Source organism: Peromyscus eremicus, chromosome 4, assembly GCF_949786415.1.
Source record: "Peromyscus eremicus chromosome 4, PerEre_H2_v1, whole genome shotgun sequence".
Taxonomy (NCBI): Eukaryota; Metazoa; Chordata; class Mammalia; order Rodentia; family Cricetidae; genus Peromyscus; species Peromyscus eremicus.
The window spans coordinates 141,802,890-141,816,459 of NC_081419.1; positions in this window are offsets into that span (position 1 = coordinate 141,802,890).

The window sequence follows — 13,570 nt, forward strand, 5'->3', positions numbered from 1 at the left end:
GGGCTGGTGAGAGGGCTCAGTAGGCAGAGGGTTCGGTAGGCAGAGGTACTTGCTGCCAGGCTGGGCCACTTGAGTTCAGTCTTCAGGACACACATGACGGAAGGGGAGAACTGACTGTAGCAGCTGTGTTCTGACTTTAACACAGGTGTAACAATCACATACACACAGCCAGGTGTGGTGGTGCATGCTTTAATCCCAGCACTCAGGAGGCAGAGGCAAGTGGATCTCTGTGAGTTTGAGGCCAGCCTGGGCTACAGAGTGAGTTCTGGGATATCCAGGGCTACATAGTGAGACCCTGTCTCAAAAAAACTGAAACAAACTCCCCAAACAGTAGCTGGTGTGTTGTGCTCACTTGTGATCCCAACATTAGGGAGCACTGGCTGAGGCAGGAGGGTGGAGGGCTCCAGGCCAGCCTAGGCAGACCTTACTGAAAAAATAAACAAACAAACAAACAAAACAAAACCAGCAAAGAAACAAGTGTTGTTCCCCTCAGTTTCCCAAGGAAAAACAAGATTACAAATACTGGGCCTGTAGACAAAAGGCATTCTCTGTGTCAGCACCGTTCCAGATGCTTCAGACCCCAAACTGGGCCTCAGTTTCCCTCATTTTTATCCGAAGTCCCTGGGAGCACAACCTTTCTTTGTCTTGGGATGCATGCACCCCCAGTCTCCTGAGGAGTGCCACTTTGATGCAGTGGATTTCCCCAGGCTTCTTCCTGGGGTCACTGGGTCCGAGGGGCTCCACCTGCCACTGGCGATCACTTCGTTGACTCTCAGGAAAAGCTGACACTTGAGGGTGACAGTGGCTCGCACGTCCCTTGTCACCAGCCTCTCTTGTCATCTTAAGACCGTGTAGAAACGGCACCTGCTGTAGCCGGGAGCAGAGGGTGAGTGTGGGTGATGGCACATGCTTTCTTTAGGTGTCAAAACCACTAAGCCACCTCCAGGCATGGCACAAGACAGGAAATGTGAGAGACACATGTCTGAGGCAGCTGCCGAGGGCACAATTCCTGCCCAGGAAGACTGGCAGGTTCGGGGTGGCTTCAGGGAGTCTAACAGACTTTATTTACCCTGTGTGCCCCCCTCCCTCATTTGTTGAGGTGGTTTCTGAGGGAGCCAGGCAGGCAGCGGCTGTGATCAGAAGTGTAGGAGGGTCCTGAATCAGGTATGTGGGTGGGGGCTGACTGTAGGAGGTCACTGTGTATTCATCCTATGCCAATGTGTCCAGGATGTACATCATTTTTCAAGCAGCTCACCTGCTTCTCTCAAATCCCATCCAGCCACAGTTTCTGCCTATCCTGTTCACCTTGGCCTGATCGCTTTCCTCTGACGCCCAGCTGGCTCTTTAAATGAAAGACCGTGTTTTAGCTAATGTGCCAAACAAACGATGGGTGTCACTGCGACTTTTTTCTTTTTGAGACAGGGTCTCACTATATAACCCCTGGCTGGCCTGGAACTCAGGTCCCTCTGGCTCTAGAGTGCTATGATTAAAGAAGTGTATCACCATGCCCAGAGGAAGTCTCTTCTCCTCCTCCTCCTTTTCTTCTTTCTTTCTTTCTTTTTTGGTTTTTCGAGACAGGGTTTCTCTGTGTAGCTATGAGCCTTTCCTGGAACTCACTCTGTAGACCAGGCTGGCCTCGAATTCACAGAGATCTGCCTGCCTCTGCCTCCCAAGTGCTGGGATTAGAGGCGTGCGCCACCACTGCCCGGCCTTTTAAAATTTATTTTATGTGCATTGGTGTGAAGGCATCAGATCCCCTGCAACTGGAGTTACAGACAGTTGTGAGCTGCCATTGGGTGCTGGGAATTGAGCCCAGGTCCTTTGAGTTTTTAGTTTTATTTTATGTATGTGAGTGTTTTGCTTGCATGCATGTCTCTGTACCATGTTTGTATCTGGTGCAAGCAGAGGCCAGAAGAAGTAATTGCATCCTCTGAGACTGGAGTTACAGATGGTTGTGAGCCACTGTGTGGGTGCTGGGAATTGAACCCAGGACCTTTGCAAGAACAACCAGTGCTCATAACCATTGAGCCATGTCTCCAGCCATCTATTTTTTTTTGAGACAGTGTCTTCTGTGACCTTGAATTCAAGGTTGGTCTTGAATTAGACATGCAGCTGAAGACAACCTTAACTCCCCATCTTGTACTTGTTCATGCTGGCTTGTGTTAAAAATGGATACTGGAAAAGATAAACCCTGCCATGAAGTGTGAGAGTAATGGTCAAATTAGATGCAGAGAGACTTGGGGCCAGCTTTCTGCTGCGCTAACAGATATGAAACAGTAAACAAGGAGGAACTGAATGGGATAAGGAGGGGCAAGGTGGGCAGATTCGTGGTATCTTTTGTAAGGGGGTGAAAGTCAGACTCCAGGGGTGATATTTGAAGAACTGTCCAGCACAGAGAAGCATCAGGCCTCTGCAGAGCTGGGAAAAGCTTGCACAGTCCTCGTTTGGGGCTGACTTCTAAATGGAGGTAGGAACCTGTTGGAAGGAAGATAACCGTGGTTGTGGAATGCTTGTGAGCGACAGCCCAACTGTCCCCTGCCCGTGCAGAAGGGCACACAAAACACAGGAAATAAGGAGCTAAGAGAGGACACCTCCCAGATGTGCAGGTGTTTTAAAGTACTTAAACTGGAATTACAGCATAGGGAGGTGGGGGCAGGAAGCTCAGAAGTCCAAGGTCACCCTGTAGCTGGAGTTTTCTCCAGTCCTCCTTGGCCCAGGGTCAGGACAAATCTCTCTCACCCGCCAGTCCTGCAGCTGCTCAGACCCGACCAAGTAAACACAGAGACTTATATTACTTATAAACTGTATGGCCGTGGCAGGCTTCTTGTTATCTAGTTCTTCTATCTTAAATTAACCCATTTCTATTAATCTATACCTTGCCACGTGGCTCGTGGCTTGCCGGTACTTTACATCCTGCTCCTCATCATGGAGGCTGGCAGTGTCTCTCAGCCTCAGACTTCCACTTCCTACACCTCTCTTCTCTCTTTGTCCCGCCTATACTTCCTGCCTGGTTACTGGCCAGTCAGTGTTTTATTTATCAATCAATCATCCACAGCGGCACCCCTCATTCTGGACTACTTGAGAAGCTCTCTCAAAAGTAGAAAAAAAGAGAAAAAAAGCACAAATAAACCAGGTGGTGGTGGCACCTGCCTTTAATCCTAGCACTCAGGAGGCAGAGACGGGAGAATCTCTGAGGCCAGCCTATTCTACAGAACGAGTTCCAGGACATCCAGGGCTACACATAGAAGCCTTGTCTCAAACAAAACAAAAGAAAACCACAAATAGCCTCTACTACTTTTAAGTCAATATTACAGAATCTGGCTATTTACAAGCAGGTGGGCTGAGAAAGCCAGCCTTGATCCCAGGTTGTAATTTTGAAAATGACCAGTAGGTGGCGAAGAAGTACAAGGAACAGACTTGTCGCAATGGCTCAGCAGGGGAAGCCAGTGAGCTGTCCAGATCCATTAGTGTACGTGCGCTAAAGAGGGAGGCACAGGAACATGCATGTAAATCAGTATGGGTCAAAGAAAATGTCTTGAGCTGGGCGGTGATGGCGCACGACTTTAATCCCAGCACTCGGGAGGCAGAGACATGTGGATCTCTGTGAGTTTGAGGCCAGCCTGGTCTACAGAGCGAGTTCCAGGAAAGGCTCATAGCTACACAGAGAACCCTGTCTTGAAAAGAAAAAAAAAAAAAAAAAAAAAAGATGTCTTAGTTTGGGTTTCTATTGCTGCAACAAAACACCATGACTAAAAAGCAAGTTTGGGAGGAAAGGGTTTATTTGACTTACACTTCCACATCATAGAAGGAAACCAGGACAGGAACTGAAGCAGGACAGGAACCTGGAGGCAGGAGCTAATGCAGAGGCCATGGAGGGGGCTGCTTACAGGCTTGCTCAGCCTGCTTTTTTTTTTTTTTGTTTGTTTGTTTTTGTTTTTGTTTTTGTTTTTCAAGACAGGGTCTCTCTGTGTAGCTCTGAGTGTCCTGGAACTCACTCTGTAGACCAGACTGGCCTTGAACTCACAGAGATCCACCTGCCTCTGCCTTCCAAGTGCTGGGATTAAAGGCATGCACCACCACCGCCCAGCAACCTACTTTCTTATAGAACCCAGGACCACCCAGCCCAGGGATGGCACCACCCACAATAGACTGGCCCTCCTCCATCAATCACTAATTAAGAAAATGCCCTAAGGGCTTGCCTATGGCCTGATCTTACAGACACATTTTCTTTTTTCTTTCTTTATAATTTATTTTTATTTTATATGCATTGGTGTTTTGCCTGCATGTCTGTGTGAGGGTGTCAGATCCCCTGGCACTAGAGTTACAGACAGGTGTGAGCTGCCGTGTGGGTGCTGGGAATTGAACCCGGGTCCTCTGGAAAAGCAGATGGTGCTCTCAACAGCTAATCCATCTCCAGCCCCAGGAGGCATTTTCTCAATTGAGGTTCTCTCCTCTCAGATGACTTTAGCTTGTGTCAAGTTGACATAAAACTAGCCAGCACAGAAGCCGGAGGAGTATTCACGAGCAACCCTGCCATCTTGCTGGGGTTCTATAAATCAGGGCAAGCACAGGGAGGTGGAGGGGAGGAGAAACTTTAGACACGGCCAAGCACCGTGGGCTCTCCTCATGCATCCCGCACATCCCCACTCCGGGGAAGAGTCAGAGGTAGGAGGGGGTTGTTTTTCTAGTCTAAGGAGGACCCCCCCCCCCCCGAGAAGCTTCAGCGGGCAGGGCAGCAGCCAGTGACTAGGATACCCTGGGGTTGCTAAGTGGCTGTCGAGACTCAGCTGCACTTGGAGCTGCTGGTGGGAGACACTAGATTTTGTTATTGTTTTGGACAGATCTCAGAATGGCCAGGGACTCACCATATAGTCCCAGCTGGCCTCAAACTCTCAGCAATTCTCCTGCTTCAGCTTCATGAGTGCTGGGAATCTAGGCATATGCCACCATGGGCAGAAATCTCCTCCCCATCTTTGATTGTCCCTATTCTCTCCCCTCTCTGTTTTCTCCCCCCACTCTCCCCGTTCTTTTTGCCTTGTAGTGAGCAGATCGTTCCCCCACCAACACCTGCCTCCCACCCCTGCCTTTCTGGCCATGGCTTTGCAACAGGCTCAAAGTGACAGGCCAAGCAGCATCGATGGAAACTTCTGAAATCACGGCCAGAGAGACCTTTCCTCCTCCAAGCTGATCTGAGGTGTTTGGTCATGGTGTGGGAAGCTGACTCACACAGGAAGAACATTCCAGACTGGGCCTATGTACCTAGCAGTCTGGCCATAAGAGACCCACCTCAGCTTCAGCAATGGCTTCCTGCCTCTAGCTGCCTGACTCTATGCACTCGTGTGCTGGCTACAGGCCTGTGCTGGCCACCTCTAGGAACTAGGGATGATGGCTGTACCTGCAGAGCTGGGTGTACGAGCCTGCTTTCTGTCGCCATAAGAAAATGCCCCGAGGCTGGGTCTTATGGCATGAAAAGAAATGATTTGACTCATAGTGTGGAGGTTCAAGGGCATGGTGCCATTGTGGGTTGTACTCAGGGGAGAAGTCTCCTTGGCTAGGTCACACTTGGGTGGATGACATCATACTGGTTGTATGTGGAAGAGGAGGAGATCGTGCGGTGAGGAGGTAGGGGGTGAGGGTGGCACAGGCCTGCTCTTTATAGCAATTCACTCTCATTGGATCTAAATGGGGTCTCATGAGAACTACTATAATTTCTGCTTAGGGAAGATTCCATGACCTTCCTTCCTTCCTTCTAGGTCCTATTGCTTCCCAACATGGTTACTCTGCAGACCCAGCTTCCTGCCCATCTGTCCTTGGCAAATAAGATGCATTCCCAACAGAATTCTCTGCCCCGGGGGAACCGACCTTTGGGGAGTGCATCGCTTAGGTGCCCCTGCTGTGGTTTCTGTCGCGTCTGTGAAGGCGGAAGGGCAGGCAAAGGTGGCCTAAAGGCTTTCTTACCGGTTCCCTCTTTTCCTAGCTGCAACTATGGTTTTCTCTCTGCATCTCTTGCCAGGCAGGCGGGTGAGCCAGATAAAGCCTTCATTCTGATCCAGAACAGTAGAGGGCGGTAGAGAGACACTGTGGGCTCCATTGGGTTTTATCCCTTACCTGCTTTCAGACCCCAACCCCGGGGTCTCATTGGCTGAGGGCTGTTCCGCTCAGAGCAGATCTCAGGGCTTATGTATGCAGCAGTTATTTTAGCTCTTGGGCTTTCCTGTTGGACTTGGTCTTGAGAAGATGAGTGTCTGGGCCTGGGGCAGCCATGTTGTCACCGTGAAGAGAGTCTTGAGCTGTGAGTAATCACCGCGGAGAATGTACGAGTGAGATAAATATAATGGGAGCTGTAAAATAGAAAGGGACTCTTCATGGCATGGTGCAGCCTGTCTGTGTGAGCCTGGCATGACCCTGGTCTTTACAATTTCACGAACTTAAAACTGGCTTCGCTTCCAGTTACCTCCCTCGTCATAACTTGTCCCCATAAAGCAGTCGTTGTTGGGTTTTGGATACTTAGGAACACAGTGGTCCATCCTAACATGGTAGTTTTGGATAGAACTGCTACTTTCTCAGACACTTTCCTGTGCACCTCACTTCTTTTCCTTTATGTCCTCACTTGGTCCTTGGTGGGAAGAGTCTCAATGTGCCCTCTTCCTTCTTTTCCTTTCTTTAGGGGGAGGGCAGACAGGATCTCATTAGCCCAGGCTGGCCCAAGACCTCCTACCTCGACCTCTCAATTGCTAAGATTACAAGCACACCTTAACCACTACATCCAGTTTATGAAACGCTGGGGATAGAACCTAGAACTTCATACATACTAGGCACGCACTCTGCCAACCAAGCTACAGACCGAGCCAATACTATCTCCATTTTCCACACAAGAAAAACCTGCTCAGAGGAGTTAAATAACCAGCTCAAGGCCACCCAGCTCACGAGTGGCAGACAGAGAACCACCCAGCCTTTCATACCGTCATGCTTTGCCTCATCGTGGAGAGACAGCCAGGAATCCATGTCTCCCGGGGTCTGAAGGGAGCATCTTGGAAGGTGACCCAAGCCTGGACTCTGACTGTCTGCACGGGGAAAGGAGGATGGAGCCTGGAGGCTGGGTAATGAGGCAAAGCAGCTTGTCTCCTAAAGGCTAATGAAAAACCCTCCAGCTGCTTTGCCAAGTCTGCCGTTGAGGTGCGAACATGCATTGGCAATTAGCAGCTGGGGTGCAGGCAGATGGAGCATGTGTGAAAGCCTTCACGGTGGCGGTGGCGCCATGAAAACTCAGCTGAATCAGAACCGCCCCTCCTCTCCCCCCTCCCTGCCTGTTTGCTGTTAGGTGAGCAGACCTTCCACTGTGGCTGTCTGCTCCTTGGGACAGTTAAGCACAGTGGGAGATCTCCTACTCCATGAGCACTTCTTGAGGACCACATTCACTCTTGCTGGGTCTGTCACATGATTTGCCTCATTTCCTCATCGCGACACCGATGTCCGTCAGACAGTCTGCTTTTAAGAACTGGACTTCAAATGAGCATGGTGGCTCTCTGTGAGGCAGGAGAATCAGGAGTTCAAGACTGGCCTCACCAACATAGCAAGTTCAAGGCTACATGAGACCCTGTCTGGAAAACACAACCAATCAACTAAACTTAAATCTGAAAGAAAAAACCCCAAATAACTCCCAAAGATCACATGCCAGTAGCACTTTCCTTGTTACGCCCCCTGTGGAGGGAGTTGGCCTAGTAGCCGGAGTGCTTCTGGTTGCAGGGAGAGATGCCAAACGCACTCATTCTGGTTTCCTTGCTGCTTTGCTGGTGTTAGCATGAGGAAGTGAACCCCGATGAAGCACTGTGGGGACCCTGTGGGTCCTGGGCACACTGGAGTACTGCGTCTCCCTCAGAGGCAGAAATTCCATTCCCAGTTGAGCACGGTGGTGGCACTGAGGCTGGGATTTATCTGAAGCCCAGAATAAGCTGGGAGCCTAGAACAGAGCTGGCATCCCAGAATAAGCTCCATCCTTGGGCCAAGTCTGGGACCCATGACCTTTAGTCTCACTGTGGGCTGCCCTGATGGGATGTGCAGTCACTCCCTGGTATCTCTGGGTACAGAGGTCTCTCCTAGAGAGATTCCGAGAAGGTGATGTTCTTGAGAATACAGTGTTGGAAGCCCTGGTTCCTCCTCTTCCCTTTTTTATAAAATTGAAAAAAAATTAAGCCATTTTATCTATATATGAGTGTGTTTGCTTCCATGGTTGTATATGTACCAGAAGGTGTTGGATCCCGTGGAATAAATGATGAGGCACCATGTGGGTGCTGGGAACAGAACTGGGTCCACTGGAAGAGCAACAGGTGCTTTTTTTTTTTTTTTTTTTTTTTTTTTTTGAGAAATAGGGTGTCAGCCCTGGCTAGCCTGGAACTCACTATATAGATCAGGCTGGCCTTGAACACAGAGTTCAAGGTGTGGGCCCCTAGCCTAGCCACTGGCAGCATCAATCCCCCATGTGCCTGGGACATATCCAAGGCAGAGAGGAGGCACAGCTTCTCCTTTCCACAGGGTGCCCCCAGTGGTCCTAAGCTGGCTTTTTCTGAGTGGCCACAGGATCATGTGTCTTCCTGGGGACTTGCTTGTGAGGGGAGATGGATTTACTTCAGCTGGTCCAACCCCAGAGCCGACCCTGAGATGAACAAGCAGGGCTGTCAGAGAGACAGAGGAGAGCAGCGGTCTGTGGCCAGCAATGTCAAAGTCACTGCTCAGCCAATACAAGTGACAGTGACTTATCACCACCCCAGCCTATTCTGCTCCTGTTAGAACTTTATCTGGGGATGGATTGCTCTGCAGCAGGGCCACCTCCATCAGTGTCCCAGCCTGCACTTCTATGACAAGGCTGCTGTTGTGTTGAGGACCGTGGAGGGTGGGTAGGGCCACTCAGGTCTTCCATACATGAGATTCAGGGTGTTGGGGGTCTGCTTCTGGTGCCCCCCTCCATTTTCCTTCCCTGTGAAACTAAAGCACTCTCTGGGAGCTCTGCGGGGGATAGGTCACCAGCTGAGGCCGGAGGAAGGAAGCCTGGCTGCATTCTCATGGGTCTCTCTCCCCTGGAATTCTGTCCCCAGGTGCCTTGGTGGATGACCACATGTGTTATGCCCTTAAACTTCTGAAGCAAGATGCTTCCTATTGTATTCTCTTTTTAGACAAACTCAAGCCACCTACTAACCGGACCTGTCACTAGGGGCAGGTGACAGGTGTTCCCTCCTGGGCCCCGTGTATACAGATAGTGTGTGCTCAGACAGTAGATGCTGCACAGTCACCTGGCCTCGGGAGCCAGTCCCTCCCCCCTCCCCTCTTCCTTCTCCTCCTCTCTCCCCCCTCCTTCTGTACTCAGTCTCTCCTCCCCCATCTCCACCTCTACCCTCCTTTTTTTTTTCCTTTCAAGCAAGGCTAGTTGGTGACTTTAAATATATTTCCAGCCAAGCCTGGATATTTACACGCCATTTAGGTAAACAGTGATTTTTTTTTTTTTTCTGAAAAGCGAGTTAAAAACTTCGTGGGGCTGTTTTATGGTTGGGACATGAGCCCCACAGCATTTGCTCGTCCATTTGACTCAACATAAAAGACCGTTGATGGACAGCGATCCTCACAGGATGAATCCGTTTCCAAGCAGAACCCCAGGGTAAACTGGTAGAGGCTATGTGCACAGGTATCCAGCTGGTGCATTTGGGCCAGTGTGGCCTTGGCTCTGTCCCAGACAGGGTGCTTCTGGGAAGCTCCCCGTTTTCAAAGGGTTGCACATCAAGGGGGACAGAAAGATCACAAGCAAACGACTGTATAATGTATCATTTGGTAGTATGGCTTTTAGAGATGGACAAAGAGGTGTTTAAAATATAGGTTTAAGCTGGGCCTGGTCATACAGGCTTGTAATTCCAGGGACACTGAAGGCTGAGGCAGGGGGATCACAAGTTCAGGGCCCACCTGGACTGTCTGAAGATGAAAAGTAAAAAGAGGTCTGGAAGCAAAGCTTGGGGTAGACAGAGTCCCTGCCTAGCATGTGTGAGGCCATGGGTTCCACCATGAAATAAATGAGTGAAGGCTTGACCCTTACTGAAGCATGTGAGGACAGTATGTCAGCCTGTCATGCATGTCGAGGGTAGAGAGCATGTCACTCCAGGGGAGGGGCACAGGGAGATGCCAGGGGGCTAGGAGGCCTGTATCAGGGCCTTTCCCTGTGGCTTCTGTGTGAGGGAGGACAGGCGAGGGGAGGCGAGTGGGCAGACACGGAACTGGCTTGTTTGAGGAATCTTTGCAGTCTCCGGGTCACAGGGACCATCCCTTGCTGCCTGGTGCCTGGTTCTAATGCACATGGCACAGGAACTGTGTGCTGGGGTGGCCACCCCACCCGGGAAGTGGTTGGGTCGGGGCTCTGGAGATGGGTTTGAAAACGACCCTCTCTAGGGACTGAGACCCAGGAAGCAGCAACTGCCCTTGGTCTGTGGTGACGCTGGTGAAGACAAAAAGGAAGAAATGCCCAGAGATATTGTGTGTTTGTGTTTGTCTGTATCACAGGCAGGAGTGAGGGTGCCAGGCAGGGCTGGGCTCCAAGCAGATGTGAGAGATCCGACAGGGTCCCTGGGCTGCAGGACCGAGGGCAGGAAAGAAAGAAACAGGAAGAAACAGGGAGGCGGTACCTGTGATACCTCAGCTGGGAGGTGATGGGGTGGACCTGCAGCCCAGAGCCGGGAGAGGGTGATGTAGGCAGGCAGGGCAGCTGAAGAGGTATGAGGGGAGACAGCGAGAGATGGGGGCAGCCGAGGGAGTCAGGGGCCAGGCCCTGATGCCGGCATAAGTGGGATCCTGAGGTGGTCCAGCAGTGTGTGTGTCTGTCCTCAGCTCTCTCCAAGGCTGGTGGAATGGCCGCCACCTCTGGACGTGTAGGCCAGCCCTTCTCTCGGCTTGAGTCGCCACTCTGTATTTAGTGTCACTTCCTCTGCAAGTCCTTCTCTGGACAAACATTCAAAAATACCTTTTGAGGTATTAAGGCCTTGGGAATGCTGTGTCCCTGAATACTACCCCACGACCTTCTTTGCACTTTTTACTTTGAGACAGACTCTCCCAGAGTTGCCCAGGTTGGCCCTGAAGTCCCCCGGGAGCCCAGGCAGGCACTGAGTAGACAATGCTTCTGCTCCGGCCTCTGGAGTGGCCGGGGTCACAGACTTCACGGCCTACACATAAGGGGCTGTGCTCCGCCTCCCCTGACCCTGTCACCCTCTGGGAAGTCACCAGCATCACCCACAGTCAGTTTCTTTTCTGCCAAATTCGCATATCACCATTTCTCTCCCTGTCACTGTGTGGACCGCACAAGGATCAGGCCTTGGTCCCCAGGGTTGGCCAAGCAGAGGGTGTTGCTGATGGCTCCCTGATCCTTCTAAAAGGATGTGGACGGATGCCGTGCCCACAGCTAGGTGTTGACAGCCATTAGCTCCCCCATGGAGACAGGCTCTGGTTACGTAACAGTGTCTCACCTGGGTACATTGAGGCATTGGGACAGGATGGGACCAAGTGTGAAGGAGGTCGGGGTCAGGTTTGTTTTCATGTGAAATCTTGACATGTTCCTCACTGTGTAGTTTTGGCAGTGTTTGGGTTCGGAAGCTGGAAGTGTTGAGGTACCTGAGTCTTCTGGTCCTTCCCTCTCTTTGGTGTCAAAGACAGGTACCCCTGGTTTCGGGCCACTCCAGAGGCAGGGCTGGGATTCTGCTCCTGTCCACTGTGACTCTGAAGTGTCCGACAGGTCCTGGGTAGGGACAGCCATGTGACTTACAGAATGACATTGCCAAGTCTCCTAAATTCTTCTAGAGCCAAGGTTTGCACACAGGGCCAACAGGGTCAGCAGAGGGGCCTGGCCAGGTGAGGCAAGGTCACCAGATCACACTAGATCAAAGCATCTCTCATCTGGGTCTGACCACAGCTGTCTTGCAGCCTCAGATGGCCCATGGACAGTGAGTCCCTGGCTATGAGGACAAAATGCCTGGCCTAGAGATTGCCCTCTGTTCTAGAACAGTTTGCTGGGTGCCCTGTCTCTTAGTTTGGGCCTGAGTCCTCTTCACTATGTTGGTGGAATCTGGAGCATCTCATCCCTAGGTGAGGTCCTGGGTGGTGGCCAGTCTATGTTTCAGCCTTACTCACCAGGGCAGAGCTAAACCTGCAAGGTAAGGTTAGAGACCCCGGCCACAGACCCCACAGCTTCTCCACACACTCCAGGCCCTGTTTTCAGTTTGAGGGTCTCCTCCCCAACAAGTGGCATTTCTTTCCACACTCTGCCTTCAGAAGGCTCCCTCTACACCCTGCTTAATGCATTCATAGACTGTTTCTCACAGCCACCTTAGAGGCGGAAAGGGCATCCCACCACTCTGAGGTGCCACCCTGAAGTGGCTGGGCTGTGACATCTGCTGGGCCAGGGAAGGTGATGCTAATTAGTAGGAAAACTTGCTTTGCAGAGCTGAGTCACTGGAGCAGGCGTCAGAGGAGCTTTGAGGGAGGCCCTCGGGGTTTGGATGGTATTTCCACTCTGCCTGCTTGTGGGTATGCCGTGCAGAGATGGCTGTGTCTTCCCGTGAGGTAAGGAGAAGATGCGTGTGTGTGGGTGCTCCAGGGACCCAGGCTCCAGTGTTAAAAATAAACTCGGTGACAGACAGCCACCATTGCTATGACAGAACACCAGAGGACAGCAGCTCGAAGGAGGGAAGGTTTACTTTGGTTTCCGGTCTCAGTCCATGGTCGTTTGCCTCCACTGTTTCTGGCCCACTTCGAGGTGCAGCATCCCAATCGGGGTGTGTTGTGGAGCTCAGCTGCTCCCCTCACTGGAGCCAGAAGCAGAGAGAAACCAAGAGGAAGTTATCCGGAGCAACACACCCTTCAAGGGCAGATCTCTGATGATCTACTTCCTCCAACCAGGCCCCACCCTCTCTACGTTTCTACCGCTTCCCAGCAGTCGTTGAAAGCTGTGGATTTATCATGAGTTGATCCATTGATGGGGTCAGAGCCCTCATGACCCCATTACCAGAGGTCCCACCTCTGCATGGGGAACCAAGTCTTTGACGTGTGAGCTTCTGGGTGACGTTTCACATGAGATCAGGCACATTTGGGGTGGTATGGCTCTAGATAGTCAGGGACAGTTCAGATCCAAGCTGTAATGGATACATTTCCCATCTCTGTTCCTTTTTGCTGTTTCCCCTTTATTCTGCTTTTCAAAAACGTTTTCTGAGCACCTCTTAGGTGCTAACCTGCCCAAGGTCCTGGGAGGCAGCAGGGAGGGAACCGCTTTAGAGTCCCTACCAGTATATACTGAGCTGGTCCTGTAGGAGACGAACCAGAGCTCAGGAGCCGAGAAATGAGTTTCACCTGGTGAAGATCCAGCAGAGGAAGGAGAAAACGGGGAAAGTGCAGGAGTGGGAGCTCAGGACAGGGAGGCAGGGAAAGGAGTGAGTTAGCCATGCAGGTTCCGTAGGGAGGGCATTCCAGCAGATGGCTCTGCAGGGGTGAAGGCCCACGATGAGATGGGGTGGGCTGGGTGTGTCTGAAGGGAGGCTTGAGGGGTCAG